The 11,800-nt window shown below is 42.4% G+C and overlaps 1 long non-coding RNA gene across 1 annotated transcript; it reads right to left on the bottom strand.

The window, feature by feature from the left end:
* Positions 1–583: 583 nt before the first annotated feature.
* On the bottom strand, positions 584–11,757 carry LOC140848517 (uncharacterized). Its single transcript, XR_012129547.1, has 3 exons — positions 10,546–11,757; positions 6,564–6,704; positions 584–4,008 (listed from the first exon to the last, which is right to left on the bottom strand). It is a non-coding gene; the product is annotated as an uncharacterized lncRNA (long non-coding RNA).
* Positions 11,758–11,800: the final 43 nt, after the last annotated feature.

The raw sequence follows: 11,800 nt of genomic DNA, 5'->3' as shown, positions 1-11,800 counted from the left end.
CCCTGATGGTTGACGAGATAGGTGAAGGGGGAAAAAGTAGCAAGAAAGTTTGGTATCTTGACCAGGGAAATGGTTATATGAGTGTTTACACATGACAAAATTCATCAAACTGTGTACTAAGATTTTGCATTTTATTGCATGTATCTCAGGGAAAAAAAAGGAGAGATCTTTGAAAGCTAGGAAACAGGCAGTTTCTCAAAGAACTAAACATGTAACTGCCATAAGACCTGGTAGCTGCACTCCTGGATATTTTTTCCATAGAAATAAAGACCAAGACCTGTGTTTACCCCAAAACCTGTACATGAATATTTATAGAAGCTGTAGTCACAACAGACAAATCTTGGAAACAGTCCAGAAGTTCTGCATCAGGTGAAAGGGTAGACAATGTGCACAGCCATGCCAGGAATATCACTCAGTCATGAAAGGGGATGAACTGCTGTGTATGTGACAGCTTGGATGAATCTGCAGAGAATAATGCTAAGTGGAAAAAGCCAATTCCAAAGGTTGCTGTATGATTTAATTCATATAACATTCTTGAAATGACAAATTATAGAAATAAAGAACACATCAATGGTTGCCAGGGGTTAAAGAGCTAGTAGGTGGCAGGGAATTAGGTGTAGCTAAAAAAGGCAACATGAGGGATCCTTAGAGTGATGGGAATGTTCAATATCTTTGCTTTTATAATGTCAATATCCTGTTGATTATGTTCCAGAGTTTTGCAAAACATTACCATTGGTGGAAACTGGGAAAAGGGGGTGGACAGAACCTTGTAAATTTGGGGAAAGGAAATCCCAGGGCAAAATACCTCTAAAAACCGAAATCAGTCAAAGAGAAATAAAGTTTAAAACCCGTTTATTGCCTACAAAATGCAGTCCATCGCTCTCTCTCCCCCCTGCTCCAGAAGAAGCAAGCAAGTCCCTCCCCCTAACCTGTCAGGTTCAGACACGCCCCTGGTTGCCCAGGTAATTACCCATTAACGTAGAGATGAACTTCTCTCCACCCCTGAGGATATGCAAATGCACTAAAGCCAGGCAAGATATTCTGGAAATGTTACAATCTTACCCACAGGCCACCCCTCCAGAAATCTCACTTTACAATCTACTCATTCCCCTTCTTCCACAATGGTCCCTGGGAGAGAACACTGGAGCACTGTGATGAGACTAATGACATAATAGCAACAGCATAAAATCATGACAATCCTCAAGCTGGAGGATTTAGTTAGGTGCAAAGTCTTATGCAGACTAAGTCCAAGCCCGTCCTTTCCACAGGCAGTCAGTAGCTGAGGGTTTAGAGCAATCATCACGTGGCAGCTGCAGCCAGGGGGTGCATTTAGGCCACAGGGATTGTAGGGAAAAATAACCTTAAGGACAATAAGATACATGTTTTAATGACACCGGCACAGGTAAATCTTGTCCATCAGGTAGGATACATGCAAGAGAGTGGTCCTGTGATAAAACAGTGGCAGGAATGGGATCTCGTCCTGGTCTTGTATACCAGACATTCACCCCCCTCCCTGTGGGAGTTACCAATGGGTCAATATATAGGGCTACGAGAGGTGCATGCACTGGCCATAAAGATAAAACAAAACTTCCCTACAAGATGCTCTTACCTCCTGGACGTTTGGGGTACACTACTGTGACCTTTGGGGGCTATTCAGCTGTTACTCCAGGAATACACAGGAGGCCAGCTTCCAAGCCTTTCCCCTAAGGTGCCAGAAGGGCCAGCCATTGCTGGTTCATGTGTCAAAATGTCCAGGCCCAGGTCCATTCAACAGTGTCTCCAGGCCTTAATGCAGTAGGGCTGGCAGCAGGATGTTGCTCTGCAGGCCATATCCTGGCTTCAATAGCTCTTCCTTGGTTTGGACGTACAATTGTATAGGAGAGGCAGCAAGGTGTGTGAGCATATCCACAGGGTTCAAAGCTCCTTTACGTGACTTCTCATTCAAAGGCCACAGCACTGTCCATAGGTGAACTGACCAACCCCGTAGACTATTGGTGTCCAACTTCAGGCCAGATTTCGACAAACCATTGTACCTCTCTATCATGCCTGCCCCAGAGGATTATATGGTACATGAAATTTCCACTTTTTTCCTAATTGCTGCATCCATTCTTGTAACACATGTCCAGTACGGTGGGTGCCTTGATCTCTCTCAATTACCTGCAGCTGGCCATAGGCTGCAAAGAGATGCTCCAGGGTCCTCCTGGTGGTTTGCTAATCTGCACAACATGCAGGAAAAGCAACCAATAGTCCAGTAGCCATGTCCACACATGGCATATTGATACCCTTCTGATATGGGCAGAGGCCCAATATAGTCTATTTGCCACTTGACAAGGGGTATTGGCCCCCTTACTATTGCCCCATGTTGCTGCAGGACTCAGTATAAGTCCCTCTTAGAGCACACAAGGCACTCCTTCCAGCTCTGCTGACTTCTTCAAAGGTTAATGACAAGTTCCACTGATGGGCTACAGCCCACATTGTCTTTTGCCCCATGTGCAACAAACACTGGTGTAGCCATTGGGCCACATCAGAGGCAGGTTTTCCTTGCAGCCAGCACACCTGGGCCAATGTGTCTGCTTCATCATTCCCTGGGGATGCCAAAGGCAAATGGCCAGTCACATGATATACGGTAACAGTCTTAGTCTGACCAGAGGCCCACAGGTCTTGCTACAACTCCTGCCCACAAAGGGGTCAGTGACCAACCATCCAGTTGGCATGATACCATGTCAGTAGCCACAGGGTCAAGCCCCAATAGACGTCCCAGCTGTCAGTGCAGACAACTACGGGGGAAGGCTCCTGGGTGATCACAAGCCATACTGCCTGCAACTCAGCCCACTGACTGCTCTTCCACTCTCCATCCTCCAGCCATATTGTCTCAGTCTTAGGATGGAAAGCCACAGCTCTCCACTTTGGGGCTACCCATGACTAGAGCCACGATGTACCAAGCATATTCAGGTAAAGCAGATTTTCCCTCCTGATAAGGAGTCTCAGTTACCAATGGCTCAAAAGCAAGTTCTTCCTGCTTTCCACTGGTATAGATCAGTGTCCCTAATAAGCACTGGAGTTCTCCACTTAAGGGGCTAGTAGAGAGGGTGCTGCACTGCTGTAAATATGCACCCCATTTGGTCAGTGCAGGTGTTGTCGGTGCCACGCCACTCCATGGCCTTTGGGTCCAGTCTTGCACCCACCCTGCAATGGGATATATTGTTACTACCTTGGTAGGAGCTGTTCTGGTGATGGGCTCTGTAGCCAGCAAGGCATGGTACACAGCAAACAGTTGCTTCTTTATGAAGGTGTACCAGACTTCTGTTCCTTTCCATAGTTGTGACCAGAATCCAATAGGTTGGCATGTCCATTCAAGCTGCTGCCAAGGGCCCCATCCATAACCATCTTTGGTTACATGAACATCTAGTTCAAAGGGCCTTGATGAGTCCATTACATTCAAGGCCTGTACGGCCTTGACTGCCCACTTGGCAACAGTAAAAGCAGCTGCACATATCTCATCCCAGTCTCACCTGATGCCCTTTCATACCAACTGGTATAAGGGCTTCAGAATTTGTGCCAAGTGTGGGATAAACACTCTCCAGGAGCCCAAAAGAGCCAAAAACTCTTGTAACACTGCCACAGTGGTAGGGGTGGGGAAAGCCTGGACCTTGTCTATAACTGCTTCAAAAACAACTTTAGTTTTATCTAACCAGACAACTCACAAGAATTTCACAGACAGATCAGGTCCCTGAACCTTAGTGCTGTTCACAGCCCATCCTTTCTCCTGTAGATGTTGCAACAGTCTAGGAACTGCACCTTCTAAATCTGAAAGAAAATCAGATGTGAGCATAATATCATCAATGTAGTGATACAACCGCACTGTTTGCAGTTTCTTCCATGTGACCAAGTCCTGGGCTACAAGTCCATGACAGATGGTGGGACTGTGGAGGTATCTCTGTGGAAGGACAGTGAATGTCCACTGCCAGCCGTCCCACGTGAAGGCAAACTGTTCCTGGCTTTCTTGTGCTATGTCAATAGAGAAGAGAGCATTAACAAGGTCTACTACATAATGATATGTTCCCAGCTCATGGCTGAGGGTGTCCAGAATGTCTGCTATAGAGAGGACAGCAGCATGCAAAGGGGGTCTGACTTTATTCAATTTCCTGTAGTCTACAGTTATACACCAAGAGACTTCTGGCTCTCACTGGCCACACTGGGGAATTAAAAGGACTATGAGTGGGCTTTATGATGCCCACCCTCTCCAACTCTTGTAGAGTTGCTCCAGTTTTCTTGTGCCCCCCAGGCAATTTATACTGCTTAGTATTTGTCACTCACCATGGTACAGGCAGAGCTACAGGTGGGTGCTTAGCATGTCCCCTCAGAACTGCCTTTACCACACGTACCCTCAGTCTGAACTCTCCTGCAGTGGTCTGTAACCACAGGCCCTGCAGGATATCTACCCCCAAAATATGTTCAGGGATGGAAGAAATGTACACGGTATATTCCTTTAGGGGCAAACGCCCTGTCCCCAATTAGATTTGGGCTTTCTTCAATCTAACTGCCTTACCCCCATAGCCATCTATCACAGCAGGGGATCCCAGGAAAACATGCAGGATTGCTACGAATCAGAGAACACTCAGCTCCTGTGTCCACCAGCAACAGGGCACCTTGTACATTCACAGGGGACCAATGAATTACTAATTCTACATGTGGCCTCTGGTCCCCACCATGTCCCCCAAGGTGGGGACTTTGATCACCCCCCTCAGTCAGACCACAATGCCCAATGGTCCTCCTGTGGGGCTGATGGCTTGGGAGAATCCTGAGTACTGTCTCTCATGAGGTTCTGCAGGGACACAGGCCAGGCATGAGGCCTGACTCTGGTTTCCATGTCCTGTACCTCAGTGGCTGGAACTGCTGCTCTGGCTTTAATTGGTGCCACAGTTCTAACAATATTCTATTGGGCTGCCCATCAAGTTTTTCTTTCACTACCCTGGCCTTTATCAAATCAACCCACATCTGGGTCCTCGAGACCTTCATGGGGCCTTTTGCACCTCTCCTTTCAGTCATGGCCTGTACCTCCCCCAGATCTGCTAACATACAAGTAGCCATACAAGGACACATACATACAGCCTTACTTGCTGTAAGTGGGGGGCAAGAGTATTCACTAGGGACCCAAAGAGAGATGTGGGAGCTGTGTGCAGCACCAGATTTCTCATTTCTATAGTGAACACCTCCTCATTAGGGCTCTGGGGATCTATATTATAGATGATATTTTTCATACCCAATTCCCACAGTACCTGTTGGAGCTCTGCATTCGTTTTCCAACTACTGGGGAAATAGGGTAAACCACCCTGATTAGACCAAACTATCCCGATTGCAGCTGTCAGCCATTCCAGGAGTGTCTAAAATCCCGGAGGCATGATGGGCATTTTGGAACCACTGCAGGCAGGAACGGTGAGTCATCAGGGAAATCATTCTACTCATTTCAGTACCCGACATAATCATTTTATGTCCCCCCCATATCCCAGAGACGTAAAAGTCATGTAGCCAGAGCTTCCAATGTAGGCAGAGCTGCTTATACTGCACGCTCATGTCCACCAGCTCACCCTGGATATAGGGGCAGAGCATGGAGTGCTCCCCAACCTGGGGAGGGGGTTGCTCCTCCCCCTGAGGAGCCCGCAGTTGTTCTGTTTTAATTTTCTTAATTACAACTGGGCGGGCCTTTAAAACAGGAAAAGATGGTACCTCTGGCGGTGGCCTGGGTAGAACATCCGCCAACGGCCCCTCCTCTTCCTCTTCTCCCTCGGGCTCCTCCACCAGGGGCTCCTCCTCCACCATTTCCGGGGCTGAAGGCACCAGTCTTTCCTCCCCCTCCCCCACGGTCCCCTGCAACGCGGCTTTTCCTGCTGCTTCCCCGCTTGCCACTGAGGAGTCTTCTAGGAGTGTGACCTGTCTTTACAGTAACTGTCTCTCTTCTTTAATAGCATCCCAAGGGTTATTGCCCAGCTCCTCCAAGCGGTGCTGAAGTGTGTCCCTCTCCTGCCTAAGTCCCTCTCTCTCCTCATTAACCCTCTCGACAACCCTCTCTTTCTCCTATATAACATTTTCCACTATCTCCATGAAAAGAGACCCTGCAATGCCAGCCACTACACAGCACTCTAAGGTCTCCAAGCAGTCTTCCAACTCACAGAGGTCTAATTCTGCAGCTTCTGGTGTTTCCACCCTTCCCCTATTCTGGGGAGGGGTGGGGCCTTCCCCCATTCTGGGGAGGGCCCCACCCCTCTAGGAGGTACTTTACCCTAGACCAACTAGGGGTTCCCAAGTTGGAAGTGCCACAGCTGGGGGAATAATAACAGATGCAGGAGCACCCTCTGCTGCTGCATCCACTGGGGCCTCCCCACCATCCACAGGAGCAGCCCTCCCAAAGGTTGCACCCATTATGACAGATTTCAGGTTCAGAGGAATCCTGCCAAAAACCACCAGATGTAAGTCCAGGGAGAGGAAATTCCAGGGCAAAATACCTCTAAAAACCCAAATCAGTCAAAGGGAGAAATAAAGTTTAAAACTCATTTATTACTTACAAATTGCAGTCCAGCGACCTCTCTCTCCCCTGCTCCCGAGGAAGCAAGCCAGCAAGTCAGCCTCTCCCTTTAACCTCTCGGGTTCAGACATGTCCTCTGTTGCCCAGGTAATTACCCATTGACATGGAGATGACTTCATGCCTGAGGATATGCAAATGCAGCAAAGCCAGGCAACATATTCTGCAAATGTTACAATTTTACCCACATACCTCCATCCAGGGTGTCTAAATCTAAAGATTGAATGACAGCGCTATATGACATTCCTCCATTTTTTTAACCTGGACAATAGCTTTACTTTGCACAGTGTACTTCAGAATTAAATACAGAGTCCTTAGATGGAGATTTCTGTAAGTCAGAAATGAGAATTATATATACATATATGATACACATTTTAAATAAACTGTGAAGAAATGCTACTTCAACTCTGTATTCTTGAACTCAGGTGCTCTGCTGTGTGTTGGTTTAAAGATCCTGTCATGGTTTTTTTTTTGCTCATCTGAGTAGAAACCTTCAGCTTAGATTTGGTATCTACCACATCTTCCTGTAGTTGTTGATTTTCAGACACTAATTTATTTAATGCCTCAGTATAATTCTCCTGGAGGTCTGCTATCTCTTTTGCCTAATAAAAAAGAATACGAGTCACTATATTTGTATAAGAATACCTGTGATCTTGGACACTGCTGGTAGAAAATCACATTTTTTTAGCTGTAACTAGTTCATCTATGGCTTTACTTTAGAAAAAGTGAAGATTTGTTCTTGGCCCCCTAAGAGAGAAAAATGGCTCTGTTTCTTACAGTATAAGTAAGGATGGAAAACAAGGAGCACAATGGGCTTCCCTGACATGCCAAGGACTAGCCAAGGCCCTGGAAGAAGGTTAAAAGTGGACAAGGAAAGCTACAAGTGGGAATCCGAAACAGGGAAATGGAAGAAAAGAGCAGAAGTCTTTTTATAGGAGTGGATTCTTCAAGAAAGATAAGTTTGATAGGTTTCACAATCCTGTGGAAGGAAATCAAGAGTCCTAGTTCAAAGGAATTTGAACAGAAAGTTCTGAAAGGGAATTCTGGCTGGTGAGGACAACTTTCCACTAAGTACTCTCTGGTATTATAGATATTATGTAATAGCACCTGTTCTGGGATGTGCAATCAATTTGGACATGATAAAGTAGCATTCTGGTATAAGGAAGGAATGACTACTCTGATCTGGTCTGAGTTCTGTGATCATAAATCTTACTGCTCTTAAGTCTAGGTGTTTCCTGGTAATACAGTACCTGGAAAAACAGTAGTGTGGACCACTTTTTTTCTAATGATAAAATGTTTTTGTTAGCATTCTAAAAAATGATGGTAATCTTCTCTGGAGTTGAAGATGATGTTTAGCTTGTTCTTTTCTTTAAAGAATTTTCTGAAAATGAGCTGGTCAAGAGTAGTCTGATAAAATTTACCTGCCAAAACAAACTTTAAAGTACAACCTTTTAACTATCCATGTACTAGTAATAACAAATAAATTACAAAATCTTTCCATAATTTGTCAATAGCAGATGAAATTCCAAAAGAATACAGTACATAGGAGTTAAACTACAAACTACTGTCAGTTTTTTTAAATGTGGTAATTTATTACTTTCATTATTAAGATAATTAGATAATTTTATTAAAACACTTATTTAACCCAAATATTCATTTATTAAACTAATTCCACCTTCCAAGGTGGTAAATCACAAAAAGGCACTTTCTAATAATTATTCTTATTATGTACAACATGTTCGCCCTGTGTATAACTTCAAAACCAGAGAAACTTAAACTGTTGACAGGATTTACATCACCCAAATTTGGTGTCTGATGTCATTAAATACCCTTAAAAAAAAAGAAGATAATGCTTGCCTTTGCCAGGTATCTTAGCATTTTCTCAAATTTATTATATTATTTACAACAATTACCGAAAAATGAGTATGAAAGGTAATAATAAAACTGAACGCTTGGCTGTGTAAAGAAGGGACAACACTATCACTGGCAGATGAAGTTTCAGGAGCATTAAGTGTAGAATATCTGGTCATAGTCTGGCAAGAGTTCCCAATTCTTAAATATAACAGGTAATCACTACATAAGGTAAGATTCTGTCTCTCAGGTATGGCCAAATCCTGAGGCTTTTGAAGAATCTGTGTTGAGGATCAGGTTGTTCTTGTATTTTTTTACTACTAGCTTAGTCCTGGCTTTATTAGAGCATATAAAGTCATTTTCCTTCCTTCCTTCCATCCATCCATCCATTTCCCTCTTACAAAATGTTTAGCTGTTGTCTCCTCTCCTATTTTTCCTATACTTGTTGACTGTGCCTTCAAAAAATATCTTATAATAATTTTAAAGGGATTTGGGAAGGGAGCAAGGTTTAATGCATATTTTCATGTGGAATCTTCAATGACAGCCTAATACTTGAAGCACAGAAAGCCACAAATTAACCATCCCACTCTAACATTTACTTTATTTCAAAATTTTGAATATTGCAAACAACACTGAAGTGAATATTTTTTGCACATTTACTCCCATAGAGTGGATTCTTACATTCTGCAATGACATTTCTGGAGAACTATTCAGCAGTGACTATCAAAACCAGAAATGCACATGACCCAGGAGTGTATAGGCTATATATACTGACAAGTTTAATGGATAGTGCTAAGTTTTCCTCTGGAATGGCTGTATCAATTCACTTTGTCATTAACAGAACATAACAGAACTACTGCTCTATATCCTTGCCAACAATAGCTATATTAGTTTTTTAAAATAATTGTCAAGCCAATTAGCAAAAGAACATTTATTTGTTTTGATTATTAGAGAGTTTGAACAGCTTTTTTTGTTTATTGGATTTGTATATTACTTCTAGAAATTATCTATATTTTTTGTCCTGGATTCCAATTTTTACTATCTTTGTAAGAAGAAATTCTTACATATTAATATTTTATATTAGCCTTTTATCAATTTATTAATTGGCTCTCCCCAGTATATTAGTCTTTTTTTATGGGGTCTTTTTCCATCCAGAAATTAATGTTTTTATGTTGTAAAATTCTTTGTTTTCCTGATACTAAGAGAATCTTAACTTCCCAAAACATTATAAACATAGTCTCCCATATTTTCTTTTAGTTGAAATAAAGCATTAATGTAGTGTTTTGCACTTTTTCCCACCCCAGCCTCTATAATCCATGACTGTGTAACTAAAACTACTTGGGAGCAAATAGGGGCACTGCATAACTATGAGTCTTTGGAGGCACATATTCTGTGGATGTGTAGAAAAAAAATAATTTCTAAAATCTGTGGGTACTTGACTTAGATCAAGAAAAGATGAGTGAGAATAGATGGTTAGGACTTTTGTAACAAAATAGTTAAAAGAGTGTCCACACTATTTAAAAGTCACCATTAGCTAGCTTATCATGCTCTGGTTTCACAGGACCCGACATCCATTTCTTACCCTCCCTACTATATTACTCTCAATCTCTTAAAAGCAAGAATCCTATTTTACATTACTTCATCTACTAAAATGTTTTGAACATAAAAGATTATAGAATATCTGATTAAATGTATTATATCTTGTAGAAGTATAACTAAGACTAAATTATTTAAAAGATGATATACTTCATAATGAAAAGATACTATGAACATGTTAATTATAACAATAATAACAACAGCATCTAACATTTACTGTGTACTTGCTAAATGTCAGGCACTATGCTAAGCACTTTATATACATTCTCCCTATTAAGAACACAGACTGTGCATATATTCATCATATTCATAATATAAAAAACAATCTTCCAGTTGCTGGAGGGGAAAGTCATATTTTGCTCATTCCCATCAGTCTTAACTTCCTTTTATTTGAAAAAGTTTCTACAAAAGGATCATTTCATAATTTGAGCTTAACACTCTTTATAATCTCAGTATTACAAAGTGATATCTGTTAAAGGTTTGGCTAGTAGAAAAACTTAAAGTTTCTATTTATCTACCTCATGTAAACCTAATTCCAATTTCATCACCGTTTCAGAAAGATGACGATTTTCTAACTTGAGTGACTCCATCTGATCTAAAACCTCCCGAGAAGGGAAAAGGAGAAAAAACAAATAAATATAACAAACACAATAAAAATATCTTGCAAATTTTTCCACAGAAAAGTGATTTTCAGTAGACGAAGTTGCCTTCTTCATACACACACACACACACACACACACTTTCTGAAAGGATTTTTTAGGCTGTTTCAAGATGAATTAATGTGCATGTAACTAAAACATTCTAAGAAGACGAGCGAGTTCACTGGAGACCCTTGCCCGCTCTCCTGTACTGTCTTCCTCTAACTCAGTTCACCTCCTCCACATGGGCTGCTCTCCTTTCACATGGTAGGCACTTATTTTGAGTCCCCATTCTCCTTAGCTTTTCTGCTTGCCCTTTCCTACATGAGAAGACTCCTGCCTTCCTTGGCTTCCTGCTTCCTTTTTTAAAACTATCCAGTTTCTTTTCTTTTTGAGCTTTTTTTTAGCTCCATTCTAACATCCTTTACATGAAATGAGGTAGTTCCTGTTCCATTCAAGCCACCCCTCCTCACACTCTGTGCTGTCTCACTATAATCTCTAAGTCTCTCAAGGCGGTTCAAATGCAACTTCGTGCAGACACTTCCACAGCTAAATATCTTACCCAGATTTTAATCTTGAACTCCAGGTCTTCTGTGGAATTGACTATTAGATATTTCCATATGAAAGTCCAGTCTTTATCTCAAACCAATGTCCCCTTTCCCACCAGCTTCCCTATTTTGTGTATTTCATACAAAATTATTATCCTCCTCAAACCTGCCCTCTATCTTTTCTCTATTTCTACTCACCTGCCTAAGCTGGAATCCTGAGTGACATCTTTCCTAACTGTCTAATTCACCCTTCCTGTCCAACCCAATACAAAGCCCAGTTGGTTGTACCAGCCCAACAGCTCCAGGATGCATCCATTTCCATCTACCTCCCTTGCCCATTGCTCAGGTCAACATCTTCTTTTTATTTGAGGTATCATTGATATACAATATTATGAAGGTTTCATATGAGCAACATTGTAGTTAATAGATTCCCCCCTATTATTAAGTCCCTCCCACATACCCCATTGCAGTCACTGTCCATCAGTGTAGTAAGATGCTATAGAGTCACTACTTGTCTTCTCCGTGCTATATGGCCTTCCCTGTGACCCCCCTACATTATGTGTGCTAATCATAACGCCCCTTAATCC

The sequence above is a fragment of the Manis javanica genome, chromosome 3 (assembly GCF_040802235.1).
Source record: "Manis javanica isolate MJ-LG chromosome 3, MJ_LKY, whole genome shotgun sequence".
Lineage (NCBI taxonomy): Eukaryota > Metazoa > Chordata > Mammalia > Pholidota > Manidae > Manis > Manis javanica.
This window is presented reverse-complemented; position numbering and strand designations above follow the sequence as displayed.